The 25,687-nt window shown below is 43.9% G+C and overlaps 4 long non-coding RNA genes across 4 annotated transcripts; 2 read left to right on the plus strand and 2 right to left on the minus strand.

The window, feature by feature from the left end:
* The first annotated feature begins 465 nt into the window (after window positions 1-465).
* LOC310694421 lies at window positions 466-25,687 on the plus strand. The gene is made up of 3 exons (XR_014519685.1): window positions 466-612; window positions 13,221-13,400; window positions 25,272-25,687. It is a non-coding gene; the product is annotated as an uncharacterized lncRNA (long non-coding RNA).
* Window positions 7,192-10,380, minus strand: LOC310694340. The gene is made up of 2 exons (XR_014519600.1): window positions 9,948-10,380; window positions 7,192-7,800 (listed from the first exon to the last, which is right to left on the minus strand). It is a non-coding gene; the product is annotated as an uncharacterized lncRNA (long non-coding RNA).
* LOC310694372 lies at window positions 16,560-18,882 on the minus strand. The gene is made up of 2 exons (XR_014519632.1): window positions 18,838-18,882; window positions 16,560-17,685 (listed from the first exon to the last, which is right to left on the minus strand). It is a non-coding gene; the product is annotated as an uncharacterized lncRNA (long non-coding RNA).
* On the plus strand, window positions 20,806-22,883 carry LOC310694365. The gene is made up of 2 exons (XR_014519625.1): window positions 20,806-20,850; window positions 21,803-22,883. It is a non-coding gene; the product is annotated as an uncharacterized lncRNA (long non-coding RNA).

A 25,687-nucleotide genomic window follows, 5' to 3' on the forward strand; every position in this document is an offset into this window, starting at 1 on the left:
TTAGTTATAGGAGCCAATGAATGTCAGGAACCAGCAAAATGGAGCAAGCAAGTCCAATTGTTTTGTTTTGTTTGACAAAGTTCCCTTGAAAGTCCTTGGATTCTTACCCCAAACATGAATCTCCATCATGTAGTTTTGCTGCAGTCAAAACAAAACACACTGGAATATTACACAGGGAAAGAGAAAGGAAGGCTAATGGGGAATGCATCCCTGGGGATGAAGGAAGAAAGCCCACTTCTTCCGAAGCCTGGTGTGTTCAAGGTTTACTCTCAGCAATCTTTAGATCTGGGACAGGATGTGCCAGAGCAAGGGAGCAGGGAACAGCCTTTGCTAAGGCTGCTGCTAAGGCGGAAGGCAAGTGGGGGCAGCCCAGCCCAGCCTATGATGCTGATTGTTGATTGCAGTATAATAGTTACTTATTAAATTATATTGCGTGCATGTGGTTGCACCAGCCTAGCTGGCACCACTGTCGATAGGAGGCTGCTGTTTGGAAGGTATGAATACAGCTCTCTGCTTTCCTGCCTCCATACTTCTCCAACTGCACACAAAAAATGTTTATCAGTTTCTGCACTATAGAATGCTTTGACGGATCTCCAGTGAGTGCCAGTGGTGGTGAGTTGGTTAGATTGCTGGATTGTGACCTTGGGAGAGTAGAGTTTGAATCCCCACTTAACCATGAAGGTTAATGGGTGACCTTGGGCCAGTCCCTGTCTTTCACCCTAACTTAGCTCATGGGGTTGTTGTGGGGATTAAATGAGGACAGGGAGAACTTGCAGGCCACCTTGAGCTCTATGAAGAAGAAAAAGGGATCTCAATGCAATAAAAAAAAACATAGAATCAATTTATATCTCACGCAACAGGGGTAACTGTTGGAAGAACATCAAAGGTATTGCCCTCCCACTTTTACAATTGGACTAGCACAGCACTTTATCATTATCATTAACATTTATGTAAAGGTAAAGGACTCCTGGACAGTTAAGTCCAGCCAAAGGCAACTATGGGGCTGTGGTACTCATCTCAATTTCAGGCCAAGGGAGCCAGAGTTTGTCCACAGACAGCTTTCTGGGTCATGTGGCCAGCATGACTAAACCACTTCTGGAGCAACGGAAACCATGACAGAAACCAGAGCGCACAGAAACACTGTTTAACTTCCCGCCGCAGCAGTACCTATTTATCTACTTGCACTGGTGTGCTTTTGAACTGCTAGGTTGGCAGGAGCTGGGACAGAGCAACGGGAGCTCACCCTGTCACAGGGATTCGAACCGCTGACCTTCTGACTGGCAAGTCCAGGAGGCTCAGTGGTTTAGACCACAGTGCCACCCGCTTCCCACATTTATGTACTGCCCTTCATCACAAGATCTCATGGTGGTTCAGAGAATATAATACAGGATAAAAGCACAGGTAGATAATTAAAACAAAAACAACAACGCAATAATCCTCCCTTCCAACAGACACATTTAAAAGGCTGTAGAATATCAGGCAGCCAAAGGTCTGGTTGAAGAGGAACATTTGTGCCTGGCTCCTAAACATATATAATAAAGGCACCAGGTGAATATTCCTGGGGAGAGCATTCCACAAATTGGGAGCCACTAGAGAGAAGACTCATTCTTGTGTTGCCACCCTTTGGACCTTATGTGGAGGAGGCACACAAAGAAGGACCTGAGATGATGAATGCAAAGTCCAGGATGGTTTATATGGGAAGACATAGTCCTTCAGATATTGCTAAGAGCAACTACCTTAAAATTCTGTGCCTGTGAAAGTATGTGGAATGTCCAGGTAATTCCAAAGGAAGATCCTTGAAGAATTTTGATGAGAAAGCGTGGAGATTTGCAAGAGGGTCTCTCCACATGAATAGGGCCGCATTCACACTACACATCATAAAGCGGTGTAATACCATTTTAAACTATGATTCTCATCATCTCTGACCGCTGGTCTTGCTAGCTAGGGAGGATGGGAGTTGTAGTCCAAAAACAGCGGGAGACCCAAGTTGGGAAAACACTGGTTAAGGGAGCTGAGAGTTGTAAGGAGACCCCCTTTCCCCCTCTCAGAGCTACAATTCCCATAGCGGCTTAACAATCCGTCATTCTGGGAATTCCTCTAACAGCAACCTCCTGGTTAGCTGCAGGGTGACAACGTGCCCTGTGTTATACAGAACAACTGTTAAGCAAGAGGCTCTGGTCTGTGTGGTGCTGGTGCACCCCTTACCTTTTATAAAAATCCTATTTGAACTTTCATAAAATTCAGTTTTCAAAACCCTTAGCCTCACTCTCGGATGGTTTCATGGATGGATCTAGGAGAGGGTGGGTAGCTGCCAGGGTGTCACAGGATGAATAAGCCCACCAGGGTGCCACAGAATAGGACTGAAGGGTGGATCAAAATGCCCATGCACAGCTTTTCTTTTCTTTTTTAGAAATAATTTTTACTTGGTTTTACAAGTATAGAATTACCACAAAACAAAATACACATCCATATTTAGAGATTTCTCTGAATCTCTGGACTTCCCACCTTCCCCTCCATGGGTCCTATTGTCAACCTTTTCCAACTGCATATGATTCAGTAATCCATATCTTATATCTCTCCATTTTATCCATTATATTTGCCACATTACAGGTGTTAATTGCAATCCTACCAAAGTTTTCATCTCCTTTCAGTGGTTTCCCAAGTACCATATTTTTCCGTCTATATGACGCCCCCATGTCTAAGAAACCCCCCCCCCTATTTGGTGGGACTAAATTTTAAGAAAATGAGGGGAGATGGCCCAAAGTTGTTGAGCCCCCCGCCAGCTATAGGCAGGAAACACTCCCTAGATTGTTTAACGCTCACTGCGGCATCGGGGGAAGATGCTCTCCTGCCACCCAGATGGCTGGCGGGTGCGCCACTTCTCCCCCCCCCTCCCCATGCCACTATCTTTGTATTGGACGACCTCAGTTTTTTGACATGATTTTTGAGTCAAAAAACCTCGTCTAATACATGGAAAAATACGGTAAATGATAAATTCCCCCAATCTTTATTAAAGTTTTGGTATTCTTGGTTCTTGAGCTTGCCGGTTAGTTCTGCCATTTCAGCATACAGTGGTACCTCAGGTTAAGACTAATTCGTTCCGGAGGTCCGTTCTTAACCTGAAACTGTTCTTAACCTGAAGCACCACTTTAGCTAATGGGGCCTCCCACTGCTGCCACACGATTTCTGTTCTCATCCTGAAGCAAAGTTCTTAACCTGAGGTACTATTTCTGGGTTAGCGGAGTCTGTAACCTGAAGCATCTGTAACCTGAAGCGTCTATAATCCGAGGTACCACTGTACTCCAACAGCTTAGTTTGCCATTCCTCTCTGGTAGGGACTTTGTCTTCTTTCCCTCTCTTGGGCTAGTTTCATCCGTACAGCCCTAATGCAAACTTGTGTCCTTTGCCTTTGGTTTTGCCCTCTCTATTGTTGGGAATTCAAAAGTGTTTACCCTAACCAGCAGCAGTGGTGAGTGGCACCCACTGGGACTGGCGAGGTGGAATGCATGGAACCCAAACAGTAGGTGGCGCCAGAGCCAATGGCAGCCAGGTCCCAACTGCTTGTAACATCGTCTCCGTCTTCTTCCCTGCTGAGTTCTACAAGGGACAAGATGGAGGGCTTATCCACACTAGTTGACCCTAGGTGGCCCTCAGAGTCCCTTGCAACTCCACAATTCTGTGATTCCGTTCTATGATTCTTTCCAGGCATGGTTCGTGATTTAAAGCTCAGTGTCTGAGTGCCTTTCCCTGCTTTCTCCATGAAAACCAGCTCTTTAAAGCTCAACCTGAGCAAATGGCAAACTGTGGAAAAACTGAATTGATGTTGAGCTCTAAAGAATGGGTTTTTGTAGGGAAAGCCTGGGGATTGGGCAGGGATGGATTTATGTATGATGAGGCCCTAGGCTACTAAAGGTAATGGGGCCCTTTATATGTCCACCTGTCCTTTGTCAACAACAAATTGTCGTTGCTGTATGTGTTGAATATATTATATATGGTAATTTATGGACCTAAGAGGTATCTAAAGTAATTGTTGAACTGAAATACAGTTAAGAAGTGTATTAATAGTGAAATACAAGTAAGAAGAAGTATATTATTAGTGAAATAATTATTAAGCTCTAACATGAGTCTGACCAAACTGCGGGAGGCAGTGGAAGACAGGAGTGCCTGGCGTGCTCTGGTCCAGGGGGTCACGGAGAGTCGGACACGACTAAACAACAACAAACTTTAAATGATTTTTTTATTCATAACAAACTTAATAATGCAAACACATTGGCATTTGGCAATAACAAAGGTTCCTTTAGAAACACTTTTTTTCCTTTATTTTTTTGGGGGGCCCCCAAGAGAGTGGGGCCCTAAGCCAAGCTTCCTCAAACTCAGCCCTCCAGATGTTTTTGGCCTACAACTCCCATGATCCCTAGCTAGCAGGACCAGTGGTCAGGGATGATGGGAACTGTAGTCTCAAAACATCTGGAGGGCCGAGGTTGAGGAAGCCCGCCTAAGCTATAGCTTGTTTAGCTTATACATAAATCCAACACTGAGATGGGGGGGGGGGAGCTCAGACACAAAGAGTTGAGGTGTGGCCCTGTGCCTGTAAATAATCACAGAACTGAATCATAGAATTGTGGAATTGGAAGGGACACTCAGAGTCATCTAGTCCCACCCCCCCTGCAAAAGGAGTGCTGGGTGGGGCAAGAAAGGTTAGTGTTGCTAAACCCTAAGACTAAGGAGGAGGAAGCTGGCAGACATTGCCACTCTGTGGACTGGTTTTAAGAAGGCAGACAGAGGTTTGTGGAATTCTGCCTCATTCATCCTGATGAGCCAGTCTCCACTGCAAAGTAGTAGTACCATCTTGAGTCTCCAGATCCAGCCCCCTTTCTGATTTCCAGTTAATCATAGAATTGTGGAGTTGGAAGGGACCCCAAGGGACATCTAGTCAACTAAAGCATCTGTGGCATTTGCCCTCCTATGTGTGTGACATCATACTGGGTTCATAGGGAAAGGGTTAACTAATTGTAATATGACGAACCAATGGGAACACAGGGGGCAGAGTTAACTGTGTATAAGTTTAAGCACAGAGGTTTTTAGTGAGTTAAAGTTGTTGAGAAGACAGTCTCAGTTAGGAGAGACAGAGAAGATAAGTCTGCAGGTTGGGCTAGTCTGGTGTGAAAGAGGGAGATAATTTGTTAAGAGGAGTCAGTCAAACAGTTGAGATAATCAGTCAGAAGGTATTAGGAAGGTATAGGCCGGTAAAGAAACTAAAGTTAAGATACTGACAGGAATATTATCTGAGAAACCATAAACTCGTTAATGTTTGTAAAATAAACTTGGGGTTTATTTGTTTACTTTTAACAGCTGACTGGACTCAGTGTTTTACCAGAGAGTAACTGGTTGGTGGCAGCGGGGAAGTGAGCACAGTGGTGGCACAGGGATCAATAGACCGTTAATCATCCGGAGACCCTGTGTGATCACCACAGCATCCGTGACAGATGGCCAGCCAACCTCTACTTTGAAACCTCCAAGGAAGAAGAGTCCACAACCTCCTGAAGGGAACCATTCCACTGTCAAATGGCTTTTACTGTCAGAAACTTCTTCCTGATGTTTACATGGACTCTCCTTTCTTGTAACATGGAGCCATTGGTTTGAGTCCTACCCTTCAGAGCAGGAGAAAACAAGCTACATGTTCCATCTTGAGATATTTGAAGGTGGCTATCATATCTCCTCTCAGCCTTGTCTTTTTCAGGCTAAACATACCCAGCTTCTTCAGCCATTCCTCACAAGGCCTGGCTTCCAAGCCCTTGATCATCTAGGCTGCCCTCCTCTGCACACAGTTGCAATGATAGAGAAGCCAGTGAATTAATTGCCCAGAAAATCCCTGCATTTCAGGACTAGATTCAGGCTGTGTATCTTTGATAAGAGCCTGTTGATGAAATAAGGAGTTGGCTGGGTGAAATTTCTGTGAATCCTGGAAGGATTTTTATTTTTATGCAGATAGGTCGGGCTACTCTAGTAAACTGGGCATGTGTTTGTGTCTCTGCACCTTTGCTTGTGTAATATGATTTGCTCCCTTTTCTTGACAATAGTTATCACCTGATTTGGGTTTAATGGCAGCTGATGTACTGGCAGAGTTTCGCCTCAAGGGAGATGGAGTGTTGATGTTACAGCCCTATTCTTTTATGAGCTGAAAATGAAAGGATGGCTAGATGGGAGGAGGATTCTTAGACTACCTCCCTCCTGATATGTTCCTCATCAACAATTTTTAAGCTCAAGTGGCAGGAACTTAGAAACATCAGAAGAGCCCTGCTGGATCAGGTTAGTGGACAGTCTCTGGACCAACATCATGTTCCCACAGTGGCCAACCAGGTGCCTCCATGGAAACCCCATCAGCAGGAGCTGAGCACAACACAATGCTCTCCACCCGTGGTTACCAACAGCTGGTATACAGATGTTAACAGCCTCTGACAACAGAGTTACAACAAACAAATCAGAGCTAGTAATATTGTGTTTTCAGGTTGTAAACCACTTTGTGATATGTTATGGACAACTGTGGTTTGTAAATATTTAAATCTATAAAATAAAATATATAGAACCGTACTGGAAATGCTTGTTGAAGGACACCATAAAATCTATTTTCAAAAGTGGTGTATCTATTCTGCTGTTCAACTTGATTATATATATATATATATATATATATATATATATATATATATACCACAGAGCCTAGGGCTTGCCGATCGGAAGGTCGGCGGTTCAAATCCCCACGACAGGGTGAGCTTCCGTTGTTTGGTCCCTGTTCCTGCCAACCTAGCAGTTCGAAAGCACATCAGCACATCAAAGTGCAAGTAGATAAATAGGTACCACTCCGGCGGGAAGGTAAATGGTGTTTCTGTGCGCTGCTCTGGTTCACCAGAAGCGGCTTAGCCATGCTGGCCACATGACCCAGAAGCTGTATGCTGGCTCCCTCAGCCAATAGTGAGGTGAGATAAGCGAGCTTTTGCTTCCTTAAAAATGAGCTGATTGGCTTGATGACTCTATGAAATCCACTTATCATAGAGAATGAGGGACCCAAGGTATCATGAACCCAGATGTGGCTGTAGCTGTGTTGAAACTAAGTTGGTACAGAGCCTGGACAGGAAGCAACAAAGGAAGCCCACACTTCTGTTCAACCATAGAAGGAAGAGAGGAGATAAGTGATTTTGGATGCAATTCAAATTTTAATATGAAAGCAAATAGGAACAACCCGGTGAGAAGTGCAAATACGATGTGAAACGAAGTACTGGATGCACACAATTCTCAACCTGTTGCTAAGATCAAGTTATCAGCAGACAGTAAGAGCAGTATACAAGGATTTTAAATACAACTGCAATAGGCAAAACAGATATAGACATAAGGAAAACATCCATGCATTGTGGATGTTCAACATTTCAGGTGGGAGTTGTGGAAGCCGATCTAGCTCTTCTTGTTTTCTCCATCGTTCTTCCTTGGATCTTTCACTTTGGTCTTGATTTAAAGCCAGCAGTTACCAGTGCTACATGTGTTGCTTGGCAGGGCCTGGGTATAGAACGCGGATGTGTTGGAACCACCACTGGCATACAGAGAAGATCTGCCGCCGCCATATCCGTAAGCACATGGGTTGTACTGCTCGATGCGAAAAGCCTGGTCAGGGCAACAGAGAGCAGGCCCTGGGATGGTCAGGACAAAAGGTGGTGGCCGGATGGTCACTGTTGATGGGGGGCACTGGGCATAGCATTGATTATTCCATCCACCACGGCCAGCAGACATCTTTGAGGTTCAGAGGTGGACCTGAAAGAACATGGAGTCAGCATCATGCAGAGTTCCCAATGGAGAGCACAAGTTTGATATTAACAATAGTTAAGAGCTCAATAAAACGCCAAAAGGCCATCTAGTTCCATACAATGGGATATATATATCCATGGAGTCAATAGAGGGATTTGTTTTTCATTCTCCCCCTTCCATAGTAAATAATAAAAAAAAATTGCTGCCATTCAATGAAGCTGCATTGCAGAAGATTCAGCACAGAGAAAAAGGAAGTTCTCTGTCACACAGCATATTGTTAGGGATTGATCACCAACTTTACAGGCGGTTTATATTCAGGAACATACAAAACTGCCCTATACCAAGTCAGACCGATGTTCCACCCAGCTTGGCTTTGTGCTTATTGATTGCCAGTGGCTCTCCAGGAGTTCAGACGGGGTCTTTCCTACTCAGAGATGCCAGGGACTGAAACAGAGACCTTCTGCAAGCATGGCAGATGGTCTTCCACTAAGCTATAGCCTTTCCCCCCAATCAACTATCAAAGCCTATAAAGCTATCAAAGCCTACAATGGTTGTTTACTAACTCATTTTCTCTATGCTAAAGTCTCAAATACTGTGGTGTTTCCTCATAGGGTAGTGATTCCATGGAGCTGAAGAGTTTAGGGAGTCTTGCTATTGCTGGGTGAGACCATCAGAATAAGAACATGAGAACATAAGAACAAAAGAACATAAGAAGAGTCTGCTGTATCAGGATAATGTCCCATCTGGTCCATCATCCTGTTCTCACAGAGGCCACCCAGATGCCCCCATGGGAAGCCCTCAAGCAGCAACTGAGCACAAACCACTCTTGCCTTCTGTGGTTTCCAGCAACAGATATTCAGAAGCATTACTCCCCCGGACATTTGAAACAGAACATGGCCATGGTGGCTTGTAGTCACTGACAGCCTTATCTGCCATGAATTTTAAAGCCATCCAGATGGGTGGCCAACATTGCTTCTTGTGGGTTAGAATACCATAACCACCTCTAGTTAAAATGGATATCAGCTGATTTTGAAAAGTCATCAACCTGAGACCTTGAAGAACACTGGGCTAAAGGAAGAGCTTCCCCAAGAGATAGCTGTCCAGCTTATGGGAGAGGGGGGAATGCAATGCTAGGGTTACTCAGAGTAGACCCATTGAAGTTAACAAACGTGACAAAGTTAGATTCGTTAATTTTCATGGGTATGTAATAAGCTGGTCTTCATTGAATAAAACCCTCTAACTCTAATGAGGGAGAAACTCTAGGTTCCATTACTGGTACAAGCAGAAGGGTAGTGGAAGGGTTCTTCCACTCTAGAGGTCTTCAAGCATACACTGGGAAGTAATATATTCTGGATTATCAAACTCTGGATTTTCCTCATTGAGCAGAAAGTTGGTCTTGAAAATCTACATGGCTTCCTCCAACTCTACAATTTAGATGAGCCAGTCTTCTGGCTCAATATAAGCAATTCCTATAACCAAATGAGAAAGCACAGAAGGTCCCAGGTCTAAATAGTGGTGGTATCAGTTTAAAGGACCTATCATAGAAAGAATAGGAAATACTGACACCAGGAAACCTGACACATTTTAGGATAGATAGTCCAAGGGCCTGGTAGTTTCCTCTTGGTGGGACTCACAGCTTCATGGTAGAGCTATGTAGAAGGCAACAACTGCTACCACCACTGCTACTGTTACTGCAAAGCTTGTGAGTTCCAGCAAAAAGGAAGTTATAGTCCATTTGGACCATCTATCCCAATGATAAACTTCAATCAAGTATCTCATCTAAGAATGTAAATCAGTGGTGAGGCGTCTGTGGTCCTCTAGAAGTTTCTGGATTGCTGCTCCCATCATCCTTGACCATTATACCTGTTGATGATGTTGGAGTGCTGGAGTCCATAGGTTCCTCACCTTTACTGTAAACCCCAGAGAAGTTTTCCTCACCAAAGTGCTCCAGCCCAGCATAATGCAGCGACACACACACACACAATTCAAGTGCACTTGCTTGAAAACCTCACATAGCAGTGCAATCTACCCTTGAAAATTAGCAACAACTGACATTCACCTCCATAACCTTTGTAAACCTAGAAAATGTGCATCCTAGAAAATTTGTACATTCAGAAAATGTGCCCGCTTTCTCAGAACCCAAGTGGACTTACCTAGTTCTCTAAGAAGCAGGAATGCAGAGAAGTGTTTGGAAGCAGCCTAGAGGATGGGCTTTTTATACTGTATCTCTGGTAGCCTGGAACATACTTAAGACTCCCCCTTTTTAAGGGGTGTATGATGACAAGTTCATAAATTGTCATAGGGAACTCCCCAGATTCCTGTAAAGAGTTGACACCCTTTCCTTAATAATCAGAATACTCACCTCACTGAATACTCACCTCACTGTTGTCATAGGGTTCTCCCAAACTAAGTATCAAAACATTACAAATCTTTCAACATACCGATTGCTGCAGGGAGAGTGTGCCAAATCAGCTTTTCCTCTTCACAAATTTGCTCTCCTAACTGGTACATCACAATAAACAAGTTGTTCTGGGACATAGCTAATGTTACTTGCAATCAGGATGGAGTCACTGCTGGTGCCCTCAAACTGGTAAGGTGCCCACTAAGTTAACCCACCATAAAAGACCCCTGAGACTTTGGGAGTCTGGAAAAAGTGTCAAATAAGGCAACACTGGGATGCGGGTGGCGCTGTGGGTAAAACCTCAGCACCTAGGACTTGCCGATTGTCAGGTCGGCGGTTCGAATCCCCGCGGCCTGCCAACCTAGCAGTTCGAAAGCACCCCCAGGTGCAAGTAGATAAATAGGGACCGCTTACCAGCAGGAAGGTAAACGGCGTTTCTGTGTGCTGCTGGCTTGCCAGAGCAGCTTTGTCATGCTGGCCACATGACCCAGAAGTGTCTCTAGACAGCACTGGCCCCTGGCCTCTTAAGTGAGATGGGCGCAGAACCCTAGAGTCGGACACGACTGGCCCGTACGGGCAGGGGTACCTTTACCTTTACTTTAAGGCAACACTAACGCAGCTTCCTATATTCCAATGTTCCTAATTAAATATTATCTCACCCCCTTATAGACGTAACTGGTCACTCTACTTTGCCAGGAATGGTATCTTGTAGATACCAACTCATCAGGAGGTCTATTTCATGCAATGTTGGGATCAGGCCCTTGGACGCATCGCAATAAGTGATGTCTCTTATTGTCTTATTGGTGCCTGTTAATGCAAAATCTGTCTCCCAACTTCTCTACACTTCAAATGTCTGGTACAATGGCTTATTTCCTAAGTTAGATGGGATCCAGGCAAAGCTTTCTTCTGGTCCTTACTACAGGTCCCAAATTGTGCCCCAAATCCAATCTTATTTCTGGAAACAGGTGAATGCCCACTTTCCACCAAAGCTTGTTGGGCTGCCTTGAAATACTGGCTTAAGATCTCAGTATTTGGCCTGGGAAAGGGATTACTTGTACAGTGGTACCTCGGGTTACATACGCTTCAGGTTACATACGCTTCCGCTAACCCAGAAATATTACCTCGGGTTAAGAACTTTGCTTCAGGATGAGAACAGAAATTGTGTGGTGGCAGCGTGGCAGCAGCAGGAGGCCCCATTAGCTAAAGTGGTGCTTCAGGTTAAGAACAGTTTCAGGTTAAGAACGGATCTCTGGAACGAATTAAGTACTTAACCCAAGGTACCACTGTACATCTAACCAACGAGGAGTTTATCAATTCATGGCTGAAAACTATGGCAAGGAACACTACCTCGGTTGGACTGTCACCATCCCTTTTGTATCAACTGGGCTACGATACCGCCCTTGTATCCCTGAGGCAAAGGCTTTGGGACATCTCACATAGCGACCTGTGATCCAGATCCAGATCCAATGTAATCTATCGCCCGATTGCAGCTGGAATCCAATACGGGCACGACTTTCAGTTAGCTTCATATCTTAGGAATTTGTCCATACCCACCTACTGACATTTATTTACCAAAGCTAGATTAAATGTATTTCCATCAGAACTTCTAAATGGTAGACTGAGAGGCATCCCCTATCAGAATAGGCTTTGTTTGTGTTCTCAGGACGTCGATTGCATGAGCCATATCCTACTGCATTGTGGGCAGTATGAGCAAGCAAGGTATCAACTGATCAAAGCCTTACTAGCAAATCTGAAGCTTTCCATATTAAATACCTTCCGGAGGATAGGTCAAATGGTGGCAAGAAACTGTGGCAAAGTTTCTTACGGAGGTCGCAAGAAACAAAGACCATCACGCTCTAGACATAACAAAATGACTACCTCGGTCTCTTTCGCCTGTTGTTTGGTTGTCTTAACTGTATCTTGTTTTGAAACTGTTTTGTGGGTCTATGGACGGCGCTCTCTCTCTCTCTCTCTCTCTCTCTCTCTCTCTCTCTATATATATATATATATATTGGTGCCTGCTGAAGACCTTCCTTTCCCAACAACCTTTTTATGGATTAAAACAAAGCTCTGATCTGATTCTATAATAAATTTGAAAATGCTTTTAGTAAAACATTTTTATTATCAATTCCTTTGGGATGTTTCTAGCAAGTGATTCAGAAATGATTTTTTCTTTGTATTGATTTCCCTTTCTCAGCTCATTTTAAATGATGCTTTATTGAGCTTATTGCCATTTTGTATGGTGTATTTTTATGGAAACTGTGATCTATAAGGGTTGTATCCCATGCTGCTCTTCCTCAGAGTAGACCCAGTGAAATTGATGGACATAACTAGCTTAGGTCGATGGAATTTAGCTTCTGAGAACCCTGAAATTTAGGGCCTAGATATTAGATCAAGTTGGGGAACCTCTGCCCTCCAGGTGTTACAGCTTCCATCAGCACCAGAAAGCATCACCTAATGGCCAGGAATATAGGACTTGCAGTTCAGCTATATTTGAAGGCCCAAGGGTTCCTCACACCTGTATTAGATAATAGAACATGCAGAGGTGATGCTCTGGGAGGTGCTCCTGGAGGGGTTTATGGTCCATGTTTTCCTCCAGAAGACAAGCAAACACAACCCAGAACTGATTCTGCCCTAGCACCAGGGGAGATATGTACCTTCAGGGGAACTGGAAGTTTGTACCGGGCCATTTAAGGGAAACAGCGGTGAAAAGGTAGGCCAGGAACTGCAGGCTATACTTTGGGTGATTGTTAGTAGACCAATGAATGACTGTGATTCCAAACAGTTTAATAAAAGCCAGATAAATTTGCAAGTGTATGTGTTTGTGGTAAATGCTAGGAGAAACTGCCTAATTGTTGAGATATGTTTGATGGTGGAGCAATCAGCCTCTGGGCAGCCTTTGGTTAGGGATGCTGTACTTGCCAGATCCCTGCATTGAACGAGGTGGTGGTGGACTGGATACTCTTGAGAGTCTCTCTAAAGCACTATAATTGTAAAAGTTAGTTTTCTAGTTTTCCTTTTCTAGACATCAGTACTACGAACCTGGGAACACTGAAGTTTAGTTAAAAGAAGAAGAAGAAAGGCTGTGAGAAAAGACTTCAGATACTGGCCTTGATGTTGCATGATGCATCTTCAGAATGAGTTACTTCACAGGGCTCTGCCTCCCAGCTGAGTGTTTTCCATGTGGCAAGAACTTCAAATTACAGTAAGTAATTGCCTGTTCTGTTTATGAGTTTCTTGCAAACCTCAGAGCAATAGAGCATCCAAGTTACACCCTACAGGTTCTTTTCCTCATAGCACGCCAAAGCCACATTCTTATATGAGATGTAATCTCACATTTCCTGGAATTTGCTCCATTGGGATCAGGAGAATCATTATCAAAATGATCACTGCATTGCTGTCTTTAAACCACCCAAAAACCAGGACTGATGGCTACAAGCTTGCCACATCTGGGTGTTTCCAATGAAACATGCTAATTCTGGTGAGCCATGGTAAACAAGAAAGGCAGAAGGTGCTACTTCAGAGGTAGCCAACAATGTCTTTCTTCTGAGAACCACATTTCCTTAAGGATGATCTGATAGTTTTCTCGTGGCTACCCTGAAATTCTAATTGAATACAGAGCCATAATGTTTTAATACTTGAAGAAATGAAAACCTCAAAGGTATTTATGTATGTGACTACAGCAACAATGATTCTGTACACTCAGTACTTAGCCAGCACTTAGCTGACACTCATGATGCACAGAGCCACAAAGACCATCTATGGCCAATAAATCATTGCATATGCTCCCTATGCTCAACAGACGGTAAAGGGACCCCTGACCATTAGGTCCAGTCACGACCGACTCTGGGGTTGCAGCGCTCATCTCGCTTTATTGGCCGAGGGAGCTGGTGTACAGCTTCTGGGTCATGTGGCCAGCATGACTAAGCCACTTCTGGCAAACCAGAGCAGAGCATGGAAACGCCATTTACCTTCACGCCGGAGCAGTGCCTATTTATCTACTTGCACTTTGACGTGCTTTTGAACTGCTAGGTTGGCAGGAGCAGGGACCGAGGAATGGGAGCTCACCCCATTGCAGGGATTCGAACCGCTGACCTTCTGATCGGCAAGTCCTAGGCTCTGTGGCAACCCACATCCCACAACAGACGGTACCACACTTCTAAAAGATAAAGAAGCTATTGCGCTGCGCTGGAAAGAACATTAACAGCATCTCCTTAACTGCAACTCCCCCACAGCTGCTGAGGTCGTCTCACAAATTCTGCAAAACCAAGTTAGAAATGAGCTTGCAGTATCTCCAAATCTGGGAGAGTTGTGTATAGCTATTAACCAAATGAAAAACAACAAAGCCAGTGGACCTGATGGGATACCTGCTGAAGTCTTAAAAGTGGGCAGAATTGAACTTACACAGCAACTTCACAAGTTCATTGAAAAAATCTGGGAGAGAGAGGAGATCCCAGGAGACTTTAGGGATGCCAAAATTATCAATTTTTTTAAAGGTGATAAAACAGATTGCAGAAACTATTGAGGCATCTCTTTATTAGCTACTACCTGCAAAATTATGGCAAGGATCTTAGCAAACCAGCTCCTAACAATATCTGAGGCTAATCTTCCTGAATCCCAAAATTGTTTGAGACCTTCTAGGGCAGTGGACATGATTTCACCTCCCAAAAGCTTCAAGAAAAATGCAGAGAGCAAAACCAACTCCTGTATATCGTGTTTATTGACCTGACTAAGGCCTTTGACACTGTAAATGGTAATGCCCTGTGGACTGTCCTTCCGAAAATTGACTGCAGCTCCTCCATGATAATATGACAGCAACAATCACAGATAACAATGGCTCTCAAAGTGAACCATTCACAGTGGGATCAGATGTTAAAGAGTGTTATGTTATGTTATCGCCCCAACTCTATTATTTTCATTGTCATGATTCTACATATTGTCGAAGACAAACTCCCCATCAGAGTAGAAATCATATATTTATTTCCTTGACATCTGATGGGAAGGCGTTCTATAAGGAGGGCGCCACTACCGAGAAGGCCCTCTGCCTAGTTTCCTTTAACTTAGCTTCTTGCAGTGAGGGAACCACCAGAAGGCCCTCAGAGCTGGACTTCAGTGTCTGGGCTGAACAATGGAGGTGAAGACGTTCCTTCAGGTGTACTGGGCTGAGGCCATTTAGGGCTTAAAAGGTCAGCACCAACACTTTGAATTGTTCTCAGAAACGTACTGGGACCCAATGTAGGTCTTTCAAGATAGGTATTATGTGGTTTTGCTGGCCGCTCCGAATCCCCAGTCTCGCTGCTGCATTCTGGATGATTTTTAAAATTAAGAAGGGGTCAAGGAATGGTTTTCATAACTTAGATGGACACATGACACCCTACGTTTAATAACACATTATGAATGTTAATGCGCTGCAGAGCAACCAGCAACCAGCAGTAGGGAAACAACATTTTGATGGAGGAAGCAAAGGGAAGAAACACTTTTAATTTACAAGTATGCCCTGTGACATTTTAGAACAATATATCTAATATCGTTCTAAGAATGTTAAACTGGTCAGTCTAGATCGAGCCATGGTCTTAATGGTTTGACATTCACTGTGGTGCACATGCCCGACCTTCAGGGTAAGTTGACAAGGGAATGCTCATACCCAAAATGCTTTGGGAATTTTATCCCAAGGACCTCTAATGTTGCTTTCCTCCCCAGATTAGAGGCCAGATAAAACCCATGAACAAAAAGCCACTTCAAGCAATGGCTCCCCACAGCTTGAAGTAGGTGAAAAAGAGGAACCTCATGCCAGTTACAGGGTTTCTTCCAAATTCCACTTTTGGGGTGTTGAATTGTGACAAATCTACCCTGAACCTAGAGTGGGAGCAAAATTATTCCGACCGTGCTTTCAAACTTTATATTCTTTGTGAACTAACTTCCACTAATGTATTTGATAGTTTTGAAACTTTGTAATACTGTGTTTTTAAGTGTCATACCACCTTCTGATATCTTATATTAAGGTGCAATTTGTAAACATTTAAATCAAGAAAGTGAGATATAGGGAATTATGCTGGGAATGGCATAAAATCTATAAAATGAAGTGATCTGCATTGATGTTATATGTTCTGGTGTTTGAGTCGATCTAGTTTAGGTTCTTTGTTTTTGTTCTCTAAAAAAAGTGAACTGATTTAATCAAAGGTACCTTGAAGGCCATTTCTACTTTCGAATGAGGACCCCAAGGTATCACAAGGGTAGGTGCAGCTGCAACTGTGCTGAAGCTAAGTTGGTCAAGATCAGCTCAGTGCCTCGACAGGAGGTAATGAGAGAACCTTACCTAATTCCACACTTCAATTCAATCATAGAAAAATGAGAGAGGAGATCATTTTTTTTTTTTTGGATGCAAATAGAAGTTTAATATGAACCCAGAGAGGTATGAATAGCCCAAAGAGAAGTGCAAACAGAATGCAGAAAGAAATACATTATGTTTCATAATATTTTGTTTCCATAAATTACAAGGCTGATAGAACATGGTGGAATAAGACTGCAAACCAGATGGCACACAATGCATGTTCAAAAATGGGATAATTGACAAGCAGGGTTCCTTTTTGCTTTTCTTCTTTGCTTTTTTGAAAGGGAGGGATCTTCTTCATACAATTCACCAGGGAATTGAAAAAAGGATCCCGGGGAAGGTGTCATATATATAACCCACTCTGGCTGTCATTCCCAATTCAGAGTAAAAATTCAGAATGGATAATACTCCCTCAGGCCCCATCCCATAATATTGCTTCCTCAGAATGACTTGAATGTGCAATTCCTTGTAGAAATGGCTTGGTGCACCCACAGTTTGAATTCTGGTGCTCAGATCAAGTGACCTGTAGATGGTGAAGCATTATACAAGGATTTTAAATTCAACCACCTTAGGCAAAACAGATATAATGCGGAGAATTAGATTGTAGGCATAATCAGTATGCGATAAGCATAAGGAAAGCTTGCATGCATCTTATTTCAAGAAGGGCTCCGATGCCACAGGTCACGCCTTGTGCCAGTTGTGATGTTGAATATTTCAGGAGGGAGTGGTGGGAACTGGTCCACCTCTCCTGTTTTTCTCTTGCTTTATTTTGGTTGCCGTCCTTCTTCCGTACATATCCTTCTTTGGCCTTGATTTAGAACTTGCAGGTACTGTAGCTGCTATTGTGGCATGAGCTGCTTGCATTGTGGCTGGAGCTAGTGTGGCTGCTATTGTGGCATGAGCTGCTTGGCAGGGCATGGCAGCCACCACTGGCATGCCGAGAAGATCTGCCCAGAGGTTGTGCCAGAGGTTTAACACATGGGTTGTGCTGATCAATGACAAGAGGCTGCTCGGGGCAGTAGAGCTCTGGCCCTGGGATGGTCAGGACAAAAGCTGGCGGCTGGATGGTCACTGTTGAAGGAGGACATTGAGCATAGCAAGAATCGCGCCAGATACCAGAACGACGACCAGCAGACATCTTTGAGGTTTAGAGGTGGATCTGAAAGAAGATAAGTCAGCATTATGTAGAGCTTGAGGTGCTGGTTAAGAACCTAAGGAGAGCCCTGCTGGATCAGACCAAAGGGCCATCTAGGGTAGAGGTTTAACAGTTGAAGGTTTTATTCCTTCACAATTCTAGAACGTGGGTCCATCCAGTGAAGCTTTCTAGTTGCCTGCCTCAATCTATTTAAGTCCCATAGCACCATGATAAAGCAGACATGTTATGAACACTAGGCCTCAGGTGCAAATAGGAGCAAGTTCTGCTTTAAGGACCTAAGGCAGAAAGGCTGGGAAGGAATCATAGAATCATAGAGTTGGAAGAGACCACAAGGGCCATCGAGTCCAACCCCCTGCCAAGCAGGAAACACCATCAGAGCACTTCTGACGTATGGTTGTCAAGCTTCTGCTTAAAGACCTCCAAAGAAGGAGACTCCACCACACTCCTTGGCAGCAAATTCCACTGTCGAACAGCTATTACTGTCAGGAAGTTCTTCCACCTAACACCAGGAAATATGATGCATAAGCATCCATACGCCAATGGCCTGACAACTTCTTATACATGGTAGCCTCAGCTTCCTTATGGAGCTACACATGTAGAAGGCAACAGTTGCCATCCACACCTCTGCTCCAAAGGTTTTGAGTTCCACTGAAACGGAAGTTAACTACCTTTGGGCTTTCGACCCCAATGTCAATCTCCAACAGAGTCTCATCTATGCCTGCACTACAGGACTACCTATCCCACTATCAAACTTCACCGAAGTATCTCATTGATTCCCAGGGCTTCTTTTCACCTGGAACTCAGTTCCAGCACCTCTCACGTGGGCACCATTGTCGTTACAAGACAACAAGCGAGGTGTTCATGGTGAGTTCTGGCACCTCTTTTCTTAGAAAAATAGCACTGGCCATGCCCATAAATCAGTGGTGAGGAATCTGTGGAGCTCCAGAGGTTGCTGAATGGCGGCTCCTAACCAAGTATAATGCATCCACATCCAAAGAAAGAGAAGCAATGCAAGTAAGTTAGCTTGAAAACCTCACAAAAGGAGCAAATCCCTCAGCCAACTTATCTATCCTGCAGATGGACTCCTGTGTAACTTCTGCCTATCTAGAAGATCCAGAAGCTGTGCCCGTTGTCCCAGAACCCAAATAGACTTACCTAGTTCTCTGAGAATCAGAAACGAAGTGTTTGGAAGAAGCCTAGTGCATGGGCTTTTTATACTGCTTGGTGGCAGGAAGTTTATTTAAGACTTCCCTGTTTTTCTTTTGGGGGTGTAATGGATATAATGAAGAGCTGACATATTGCTATAGGGAACACCACAGATTTTTTAATAGAGGTGACACCCTTTCCTTGATAATCTAATATTCATTTATGGTCACCGTGTTGGTATGTTATGTTTCACCCAAACTCAGTATTAAAGCACCACACATATTTTAACATAGGCAAATGTGCCAAAATCAGCACTTGATCTTCACAAAGTTGTTATTGAAACTGGCACATCATGATCAGCACGTGGTTCCAGGACATAGCCAGTGTTTGTGGCAATCAGGATAGAAACATTGCTCATACCCTGATACCACTAAGTGTCTACTAAGGTCTCTCTTTGCTAAAAATGTTGAGAATTCAAAAGATTCAGAAGGTAAAATTCCCCGTCCCTTTCTCCCTGGTTTCTGACCCCAAATGGCAAAAAACAAACAAACAAGTTAGGAGGTGTGCAAACTCTGACTGAATCAACCAAGAATGTAATGAGGTTTGAGCATCAGTTTTCTGTTTGGAGATCTGAATTTGTGGATAACAAGCATTCCCGTAACAGGACCTGCATGTATATGCCATGGGGGTGAATTCTATATGGCATGTCATTTTAGGGGGTGAAACAATTTTTTTGCAATTTTTTAAAGTGAGGGGGTCTGAAAAATATGTTGTCTGGGGGATGTCAGGAATTCAAATCTGCTATTATGTTTGTGAATGGACAACATTTAGCTTGGTAAGTCTATGTCTGATGAAGAAGTACATGAACTCCTTTTAGAAAACCGAATAATTTGAAGTTTACCTTCTGAAAATGTCAAGTAATGCTAAACAAGTAAATAATAATAATAACATATAACTGCAAGTGCTTGGCAATCATTTTTTATGATCTCTATGAAATCTTACGGGACGCAGGTGGTGCTGTGGTGTAAACCACTGAGCCTCTTGGGCTTGCCTATCAGAAGGTTGGTGGTTCGAATCCCCGCGACAGGGTGAGTTCCCGTTACTTGGTCCCAGCTCCTGCCACCCTAGACGTTCAAAAGCACGGCAAGTGCAAGTAGACCGCTCCGCTGAGAAGGTAAATGGCTATTCCGTGTGCTGCTCTGGTTTCACAAGCAGTGGCTTAGTAATGCTGGCCACATGACCCGGAAGCTGTCTGTGGACAAAGGCCGGCTCCCTCGGCTAGTAAAGTGAGATGAGAGCCGCAACACCAAAGTCATTCACGACTGGACTTAACTGTCAAGGGTCCCTTTACCATTTTTTATGAAATCTTACACACTTTTAAATTACAAAACAGAATTAAATCATATTGATTCGACCAAAATATCTTTGAATTCTCAATTTTTTTAGCACCCCTTATCTTTGGAATTTGAAAGTTGAAAAATTCAAGATGTGCTAATAGCATAGCTTCCCCATATTATGTCCTTCCCCTTGTCTATCCTGATTCTTCCAGGTCCCCATCTTCTCAGAGGTCTTCCACAAAGAGAGACCTTAGTAGACACTTAGTGGTATCAGGGGACCAGCAATGTCTCTATCCTGATTGCCACAAACACTGGCTATGTCCTGGAACCACGTGCTGATCATGACGTGCCAGTTTCAATAACAACTTTGTGAAGATCAAGTGCTGATTTTGGCATATTTGCCTATGTTAAAATATGTTTGATGCTTTAATAGTGAGTTTGGGTGAAACATAACATGCCAACGCGGTGACCATAAATGAATATTAGATTATCAAGGAAAGGGTGTCACCTCTATTAAAAAATCTGTGGTGTTCCCTATAGCAATATGTCAGCTCTTCATTATATCCATTACACCCCCAAAAGAAAAACAGGGAAGTCTTAAATAAACTTCCTGCCACCAAGCAGAATAAAAACCCATGCACTAGGCTTCTTCCAAACACTTCGTTTCTGATTCTCAGAGAACTAGGTAAGTCTATTTGGGTTCTGGGACAACGGGCACAGCTTCTGGATCTTCTAGATATGCAGAAGTTACACAGGAGTCCATCTGCAGGATAGATAAGTTGACTCAGGGATTTGCTCCTTTGTGTGAGGTTTTCAAGCTAACATACTTGCATTGCTTCTCTTTCTTTGGATGTGGATGCATTATACTTGGTTAGCAGCTGCCATTCAGCAATCTCTGCAGCTCCATAGATTCCTCACCACTGATTTATGGGCACGACCAGTGCTATTTTTCTAGAAAAAGAGGTGCCGGAACTCACCATGAACACCTCGCTTGTTCTCTTATAATGACAATGGTGCCCACCTGAGAGGTGCTGGAACTGAGTTCCTGGTGAAAAGAAGCCCTGGGAATCAATGAGATACTTTGCTGAAGTTTGATAGTGGGATAGGTAGTCCTGGAGTGCAGGCATAGATGAGACTCTGTTGGAGATTGACATTGGGGTCGAAAGCCCAAAGGTAGTTAGCTCTCTTTTCAGTGGAACTCAAAACCTTTGGGCTGGAGCTGTGGATGGCAACTGTTGCCTTCTACATATGTAGCTCCATCAGGAAGCTGAGGCTACCATGTATAAGAAGTTGTCAGGCCATTGGATTATGGATGCTAATGAATCAGATTTCCTGGTGTTAGGTGGACATCTTCCCCAGTCTTTCTGCCTTAGGTCCTTAGGTTCTTATTTGGAGCAGAGGCCTCGTGTTCATAACATGTGTGCTTTATCACGGGGTTATGGGACTTAAATAGATTGAGTCAGGCAACTAGAAAGCTTCACTGCATGGACCCATGTTTTGGAATTATGAAGGAATAAAACCTTCAATTGATAAACCTCTACCCTAGATGGCCCTTTGGTCTAATCCAGCCGGGCTCCCCTTAGGTTCTTAACCAGCACCTCAAGCTTGATGTAATGCTGACTCTTATCTTCTTTCAGATCCACCTCTAAACCTCAAATATGTCTGCTGGTCGTCGTTCTGGTATCTGGCGCGATTCTTGCCATGCTCAATGTCCTCCTTCAACAGTGACCATCCAGCCGCCAGCTTTTGTCCTGACCATCCCAGGGCCAGAGCTCTACTGCCCCGAGGAGCCTCTTGTCATTGATCAGCACAACCCATGTGTTAAATACCCTCTGGGCAAATCTTCTCGGCATGCCAGTGGTGGCTGTCATGCCCTGCCAAGCTGTCATGCCCTGCCAAGCAGCTCAGGCACCCACAGTAGCAGCCACACTACCTGCAAGTTCTAAATCAAGGCCAAAGAAGGATATGGATGGAAGAAGGACTGCAACCAAAATAAAGCAAGAGGAAAACAGGAGAGGTGGACCAGTTCCACTACTCCCTCCTGAAGTATTGAACATCCCAATTGGCACAAAGCCTGACCTGTGGCATATGAGCCGTTCTTGAAATAAGATGCATGCAAGCTTTCCTTATGCTTATCGCATACTGATTATGCCTACATTCTAATTCTCCGCATTATATCTGTTTTGCCTGAGGTGGTTGAATTTAAAATCCTTGTAGAATGCTTCACCATCTGCAGGCCAGTTGATCTGAGCACCAGAATTAGAACTGTGGGTGCACCAAGCCATTTCTACAAGGAATTGCACATTCAAGTCATTCTGAGGAAGCAGTATTATGGGATGGGGACTGTGGGAGTATTATCCATTCTGAATTTTTACTCTGAATTGGGATTGATAGCCAGAGTGGGTTATATATATGACACCTTCCCCGGGATCCTTTTCTCAATTCCCTGGTGAATTGTATGAAGAAGATCCCTCCCTTTCAAAAAAGCAAAGAAGAAAAGCAAAAAGGAACCCTGCTTGTCAATTATCCCATTTCTGAACATACATTTGGTACCATCTGGTTTGCAGTCTTATTCCACCATGTTCTATCAGCCTTGTAATTTATGGAAACAAAATATTATGAAGCATAATGTATTTCTTTCTGCATTCTGTTTGCACTTCTCTTTGGGCTATGCATACCTCTTTGGGTTCATATTAAACTTCTATTTGCATCCAAAAACATTGATCTCCTCTCTCTTTTTTCTATGATTGTATTGAAGTGTGGAATTAGGTAAGGTTCTCTCATTACCTCCTGTCGAGGCACTGAGCTGATCTTGACCAACTTAGCTTCACCACAGTTGCAGTAGCATCTACCCTCATGATACCTTGGGGTCCTCATTCGAAATGAGAAATGGCTTTCAAAGTACCTTTGACTCAATTGGTTCACTTTTTTTGAAGAACAAAAACAAAGAACCTAAACTAAATCGACTCAAACACCAGAACATATAACATCAATGCAGATCACTTCACTTTATAGATTTTATGCTGTCATTCAACAACCATTCCCATCATAATTCCCTATATCTCACTTTCTTGATTTAAATGTTTACAAATTGCACCTTCATATAAGATATCACAAGGTGGTACAACACTTAAAAACACAATATTACAGAGAAAAGTTTCAAAACTATCAAATACATTGGTGGAAGTTAGTTCACAAAGAATATAAAGTTTGAAAGCAGTGTCTGAATAATTTTGCTCCCACTCTAGGGTCGGAATAGATTTGCCACAATTCTAGGGTCAGAGTAGATTTGCTTGGCAGGGGGTTGGACTCGATGGCCCTTGTGGTCTCTTCCAACTCTATGATTCTATGATTCTAACACCCCAAAATTGGAATTTGGAAGAAAACCCAGAACTGGCATGAGGTTCCTCTTTTTCACCTAATTCAAACTGTAGGGAGCCATCGCTTGAAGTGGCTTTTTGTTCCTGGGTTTAATCTGGCCTCTAGTCTGGGGAGGAAAGCAACATTAGAGGTCCTTGGGGTAAAATTCCCAAAGCATTTTGGGTATGAGCATTCCCTTGTCAACTTACCCTGAAGGTCGGGCATGTGCACCACGGTGAATATCAAACCATTAAGGCCATGGCTTGACCTACACTGACCAGGTTTACATTCTTAGAACGATTTTTGATATACTGTTCTAAAATGTCACAGGGCATACTTGTAAATTAAAAGTGTTTCTTCCCTTTTTTTCCTCCATCAAAATGTTGTTTCCCTACTGCTGGTTGCTCTGCAGCGCATTAACATTCATAATGTGTTACTAAAAGTAGGATGTAATGTGTCCAACTAAGTTATGAAAACCATTCCTTAACCCTTTCTTAATGTTAAAAATCATCCAGAATGTGGCAGCTAGACTGGGGACTGGGAGCGGCTGCCGAGACCACATAATACTGGTCTTGAAATTCCTACATTGGGTCCCAGTACATTTCTGAGGACAATTCAAAGTGTTGGTGCTGACCTTTTAAGCCCTAAATGGCCTCAGCTCAGTGCTGGGAGCCAGTGTAGGTCTTTCAGGACCAGTGGTATGTGGTCTCGGCGACCGCTCCCAGTCACCATTCTGGCTGCCACATTCTGGATTAGTTATAGTTTCCAGGTCACCTCCACCTTCTCCCCATGGAGAGTGCATTGCAGTAGTCAAAGCAGGAGATAACCAGAGCATGCACCACTTTGGTGAGATGGTCCATGGGTAGGTAGGGTCTCAGCCTGCGTACCAGATGGAGCTGGTAGACAGCTGCCCTGGGCACAGAATTGACCTTCGCCTCCATGGACAGCTGTGATTCCATAATTATTCCCAGGCTGTGCACCTGTTCTTTTGGGGGCCAGTTACCGCATTCAGGACCCAGAATCCTCCACACCCATCTGCCCCCTTTCTCCCCCAAACAGTACTTCTGTCATGTCAGGATTCAACCTCAATCCGTTAGCTGCCATCCATCCTCCAACCACCTCCAGGCTTTTACACAGGGCTTTCACCGCCTTCACTGGTTACGATTTGAAAGAGAGGTAGAGCTGGATATTATCCACATCCTGATGAACACCCAGCCCAAACCCCCTGATGATTTCTCCCAGAGGCTTCATATAGATGTTAAAAAGCATGGGGGAGAGGACAGATCCCCGAGACACCCCACCAGTGAGATTCCAGGGGTCTGAACACTCATTCCCCAACACCACTTTCTGGACACGGCCCGGGAGGAAGGAGCAGAACCACTGTATATTAGTGCCACCAGCTCCCAGCCCCTCTATCTGGTCCAGAAGGATGTTGTGGTCAACGATATCAAAGGCTGCTGAGAGATCCAGCAGAACTAGGAAACAGATGAGGTTGGAATCATTTCCCATCCTGCTTTAAGTCATTACATCAGGCATTACTCTTCCTGCTTACTAACACAGGACTGAAGGAGTCTGCCCATCTAGCTGGCTTTCCCCAGCCACTCTGGGTGCCTTCCAACAGAATATTAAAAATACAATAAAACATCAGACATTGAAAACTTCCCTAAACAGGGCTCTCTTCAGATGTCTTCTAAATGTTGGATAGTTATTTATTTCCTTAATTTCTGATGGGAGGGCATTCCACAGGGCGGACACCACTACTGAGAAGGTAGCCTTGGCCCAGTATTCCTGAAGGAACGTCTCCACCCCCATCATTCAGCCTAGATACTGAAGATCAGCGCTAAGGGCCTTCTGGCAGTTCCCTCACTGCGAGAAGTGAAGCTACAAGGAACCAGGTAGAGGACTTTCTCAGTAGTGGTGCCCACCCTGTGGAAAACAATAAAACATCAAATGTAAACAAGTTCCCGAAACTTTCTAATATTGTTCCAGATCCTTGCAGAAGCTAGTATGGTGAAGGATGTGGAACACTTGCATACTGAGCTTGAAGGAAACATATGACGACAGTGATGTGATTATCTACCAATATTTGTTTATCAAGGAAAGGTTGTCTGCTGCTTACAGTAAACCAGGGTGTTCCCTATGGCAATTTACCAGCTCATCTT

Source organism: Podarcis liolepis, assembly GCF_965112155.1.
Source record: "Podarcis liolepis genome assembly, chromosome: 15".
Lineage (NCBI taxonomy): Eukaryota > Metazoa > Chordata > Lepidosauria > Squamata > Lacertidae > Podarcis > Podarcis liolepis.